The 5,343-nt window shown below is 42.2% G+C and overlaps 2 pseudogenes across 1 annotated transcript; one reads left to right on the forward strand and one right to left on the reverse strand.

Annotated features, from left to right (window-relative positions):
- Positions 1-2,178, reverse strand: LOC108514097 (40S ribosomal protein S8 pseudogene; annotated as a pseudogene). Its single transcript, XR_001881101.1, has 2 exons — positions 2,171-2,178; positions 1-435 (listed from the first exon to the last, which is right to left on the reverse strand). The product of XR_001881101.1 is annotated as a 40S ribosomal protein S8 pseudogene (transcript).
- Positions 2,179-4,249: 2,071 nt separating this feature from the next.
- Positions 4,250-4,915, forward strand: LOC108514098 (40S ribosomal protein SA-like; annotated as a pseudogene).
- The last annotated feature ends 428 nt before the right edge of the window (positions 4,916-5,343 follow it).

Raw genomic sequence — 5,343 nt, forward strand, 5'->3', positions numbered from 1 at the left:
GAACAGAACAATAAACACCTTTATTACACGGGTGAAGACAAAACGAGGATTTATTTGCCTTTCCGGGCCTTGATTTTCCTAAGATAGAACTCCAACTCTTTGCCCTCTAGCACATAGCCATCTGCTCGGCCACACTGTCCCGGCCTGGAAGCAATGCATGCAAGAAGCTTGCCCTGCTGGAACTGCTCCTCCAGGAGACTGCTGATTTTGGCATTCTTTTTCCTTTCATCATATTTCTTCTGAATTTTTTTAGATCGTTTTTTGTTTAAAATCTCTTCTTCCTCAGGAGTCAGCTTGGCTCCCTTCTTGCGGCCCAGGGGCAGCGCGTAGTGGGACTCGTACCACTGTCGGTATGGTGTGCTGTCGATGAGCACGATGCAATTCTTCTCCAGAGTCTTGGTACGGACCAGCTCATTATTGAAAAATACAAAAGGACTACATTAGAACACTCACCTACATTCCTCTGCCCATCCCACCATGTCACCCACAGCCCTGTTCCTTAAAGCTAAAGAGGTTTATTACCTATTCAGGGTTTCCTTTTGCCAATACAGTCAAAGATAAATGTATATTCTTTCCTACCTTTTGTCACACAAAAGTTAGTGTACTAAGCTCACTGTTGTGCATCTGGCTTTTAAGAAATATAGTGGCCATGAGAAGCCACTAAGAATCATTCCAATCTTAGGTACTGTGCTGCTGAACCAAGAACTCTAAGCTCTTTTTTTCTTCTTTTTTTAAGACAGGGCCTCGCTGTGTTGCACAGGTTGGAGTGCAGAGGTATAATCTCAGCTCACTGCAACCTCTGACTCTTGGGCTCAAGCCATCCTCCCACCCCAGCCTCCCAAGTAGCTGGGACTACAGGCATGCACCACCATGCCCAGCTAATTTTTTGTTTGTTTGTTTGTATTTTTTGTAGAGACAGGGTCTTGCCATGTTGCCCAGGCTAGTCTCGAACTCTGGGCTCAAGTAGCCCACCCACCTCCACCTCCCAAAGTGCTGGGATTATAGGGGTGAGCCACTGTACCTGGCCTCTAAGCTTTATTTAAGTAAAAAGTGACCTACCTACTGGCAATGGCTTAGTTCTCCTTTTGCCTAGAGACAGAAGGTGACAGTAGGTAAAAAGTCAAGGCCTCTATAATGTCTGAAGACAAAATCTAGAGTTAAATACTTGTGAAAACAAGCTCTGAGGATTCTGACATTCTACCTTCTGGCAAAATCAGTCTTAAGGGGTTTGTTTTAGCCTGAAGGCTTGTGCTACAAATCAAAGTATATTTCAGCGTAAAAGTTAATGCAGCTTTTAATAGAGGAGTGAATGTTTTCATATGCAAAACTTGAAAGGGAAAGAGAATCTAAAGCAGTCTTATTTTTCTGATTAGGACAAATGACCAGGAGAAGGTCTTTAAGGCAATTGTTTGCAAGGTGACTTAATTGTCACCCTGGAGGAAACTGTAAGCTTCTTGAAACACTGTCCTTCAGGAAATTTATAGGAGAGACCTTTCTGGCAGTCGTAATGGTGGGTGGAGCACCGTGTTGAAGTCATTATTGTACATGCAGTTTATTTGATGACTAAATTGCCTGGAAGCAGTTTCATCTTTCTGAGTTTGTAAGCATCCTGGCTTGTTTTTCAATAACCTAAAAGTACATGTATATGATGTTACTTAAATCTATCAGAACGGAAGGCAGGAGGAAGTTGGGGTCAGTGATACAAATATCATAAAGTATAAGGTTATTTAAATCATTCGTAATTTATTTACTAAGAATACATTTGTTATGTCTGCAATAGATTGGCCTTCATTTCTGTGTTTTGCCTCTGCTGATAATCAAGTTTATTTGCATTTTTCTGAGTATAAAGCAAGTAATTATGAGAACAAGTGCCCTGAAGACAGCTGAGTGGTAGGTGTAAGGCAGTCTGGCTTCCAAATTTTCTATGTTTCTAGATTGTGAGAGAGAAAAGAGCAAATCCCTGGAGTCTAACCACAAGGAGGATGCTGCCCACTTGCATATGAAGACCAAAAGCTTCCAGTTGCATAACACTGTGCTTTCCTCTATGGATGTTGGCCATATCCCAGGACCTTGATAATAGGGCTCATGCCTCCTAAATTGTGCAGGAAAGCCTTGCAAATTTTGCATCTATGTCAACTCACCCTGTGAGGTCAGCTTTTGGCAGAATTACCAGACCATGTACTACTTTTGGAAGCCTGCATAAGTTGCTGGCAATCCTCAGAAGTGTGTCTTCCAATTTGGAACAAGATTTTCAAGCCTAGATAGAAACAGAGAAAATCGCTTTTCTTCCTGGTCCTATATAACATAATCTCAAGCTTTCTTGGACACCCACTCTTATTGCCTAAGCCAATTATTGTGTATCTGGCCCTTAATTCCATACTACTTTGCAGCATCTCATTCAGCTATTGTGCTATTTAGCTTTTACATACTGTAGTTTTCAACATTTTATGTCACTATATTAACATAACTGAATTAGAAGCTCTTTTGTGGCAATATTCTATTATTCATTCAGCCCATATTTATTGAGTTCCTACTATGAATCAGATCCTCTTCTAGGGGCTGATAATAGAGTTCCTGTTATCTTGGAGCTCCGGACAGTACAATGCAAATATGGAAATGCATCTATAATATGTCAGATGTGAATAATTAATGAAGATCAAGGGCCAAGAGAGTAGGAGCTGGTTTCCATTGAATCATGAGGGAAGAAAACTCAGTCCGTGTGGAACTTAGGCAGAGTCCTGAGTTTAGTGAGGGAATGAGCCATTCAGACAATAAATGCGGGAAAGAGCACCTAAGGCAGAGAGAATGATGATTGGTAGATGCCTGGTCCTTGCGTAGCAGTGTGTTTGTCACATTCCAGGAAGAGCAAGAAGGTACATATGGCTAGAATAAAGAGGGAGAGGGGAGAGTAATAGGAGGTGAGATCAGATACACAACAAAGAGCCAGAGAGGACAGAGTGAATCAGCTCATAGATCCTTGATAGAACTGTGGCCTTTATGCCCAGTGAGATGGGAAACCCTTGAAGAGGTCGGACAGATGAGAGACATGCACTGTCACATGTTAACGGTTCACTTGAGGGCTCTTAGGAAATTGACTGTAAGGGAGCCAGGGAGAAACACAGACTAGTTACAGAGATACCACATCACAGTCCAGACAAGGGATGTTAGTGGTGAAAACTAGTGCCTAGAAGGGTGATTCTGATGTAATTTATATCCAGCAATCATCCCTCAAGAGAATTTGGGCCAAGCAATTTGCCTGAATCTGTGCTTTTTACCATTGTACTAATCTGTTAAAATAGGCAGTGAATAAATGTTATATTAAGAAGATAGATTGATTTCATTCATTGGAAAGTGTGTGAGCCATGGCTACTTCTACATCTCTTAGGTAGCTCATACTGGACTGAGACAAAATGATTAGCAGATTTGGATCTTTAATATTTCTTCTACCTTTCATGTCTCATTTTAGGATTAAGTTCTAGTTGTTTATTTTTATTTCAAAATGTGATAAAGAAATCTCTTCTAAGAGAAGATAAAACCTGTTTGCGGCGCGGTGGTCAAGCCTTGTAATCCTAGCACTTTGGAGGCCGAGAGGGCGGATCGCGAGTCAGGAGATCGAGCCATCCTGGCTAACACAGTGAACCCGTTTCTACTAAAAAATACAAAAACTAAGCCGGGTGAGTGGCGGGTTCTGTTGGTCCAGTTATCGGAGGCTGAGCAGGAGAATGGTTGTGAACCCAGCGAGGCAGGCTTGCAGTGGCTGGAGATCTGGCCCAGCACTCCAGCCTGGGTGAAGGGCGATTGAGACTCCGTCTCAAAAAAAAAAAACAAAAAACCTGTTTTCCTTTAAGATTTGGACTATACTGATATTCTAGCATTTTGAGGCTTAGACAGTAGGTGACTATATCTCATCATTAGCAATCTAGACCCAATAACTTGTTTCTTTTTGAAGGAGAATGTAGAGAGGGTCAGGCCCAAGGCTATCTGAGGAAGAAAAATATTTCAGAAAACGTTCTTTTCATCACAGACACACAAATCACAAATGTTTGGGGTAATGGATATGATAATTATTCTTATTTGATCATTACATGTACAGATTGTATACATGTATTGAACCATCACAATATACCCCATAATTACGTACAGTAATTATGTGCCAACTAAAAATAATAATAGCCTTTCCATTTACCCAGAGAGGGTCCATATGGCATTATTCTGAATTCCCCTCAGAACTTAAAGGGAAACTTTTACAATGGCCAGAGCCTGTGATGTCCTGAACATGAAAGAGGAGGATGTCCTCAAATTTCTTGCAGCAGGAACTCACTTGGGTGGCACCAAGCTTGACTTCCAAATGGAACAGTACATCTGCAAAAGGAAAAGTGATGACATCTGCATCCTAAATCTGAAGAGGACCTGGGAGAAGCTTCTGCTGGTGGCTCATGCCATCATCACTGTTGAAAGTCCTGCTGATGTCTATGTCATATTCTCCAGGAACACTGGCAAGTGGGCTGTGCTGAAGTTTGCTGCTACCACTTGAGTTACTCCTATTGCTGGCCACTTCACTCCTGGAACCTTCCTGCACCAGATCCAGGCAGCCTTCCAGGAGCCGTGACTGCTGGTGGTTACTAATCCCAGTCTCTCACAGAAGCATCTTAAACTAACCTGCCTACCATTGTTCTGGGTCACACAGGTTCTCCTCTTTGCTGTGTGGACATTGTCATCCCATGCAACGATGAGAGGCCCCTCACTGGGCCTGACATGGTGGATGCCAGCCTGGGAAGTTCTGCATAAGCATGGCATCATCTCCCATAAATGCCCATGGGAGGTCATGCCTGATCGCTACTTCTACACGGATCCTGAAGAGATTGAATAGGAAGAGCAGGCTGTGGCTGAAATTCCCAGGTTAATTTCAGGGTAACTAGACTGCTGCATCTCTTCAGTTCAGTGCTACTCAGCCTGCAGATACCCCTGGGCCCACTCAGCAGTTCCCTACTCAAGACTGGAGCTCTTGGCCTGCCACAGAAGCCTGGTCTGCAACTTGACTGCTCAGGCCACCAGATGGGTAGAAACAACCACTGAGAGATCTTAAGCTGTTCTTCCACAGACTCTAAAGCAAGATGGAAATAAGCTTGATGGAAAACAACCATCAGTTTCTAAAAATATTAATAATAATAAAGGCAAAAAAGTATTTTTAAAATAGTCATTAGAAGCATTCACACTGTCAATCAGTATTTATAAATATTTATTGGGATATGTATTCATAAATATTTATGGATATTTATTAGCTACCATGCTGGCCAAGATAAATAGATACAAAGGTGGATACTGCAGTCTGGTTGATGAAAT

The sequence above is a fragment of the Rhinopithecus bieti genome, unplaced genomic scaffold (genome assembly GCF_001698545.2).
Source record: "Rhinopithecus bieti isolate Rb0 unplaced genomic scaffold, ASM169854v2 scaffold_33303, whole genome shotgun sequence".
Classification (NCBI taxonomy): Eukaryota; Metazoa; Chordata; class Mammalia; order Primates; family Cercopithecidae; genus Rhinopithecus; species Rhinopithecus bieti.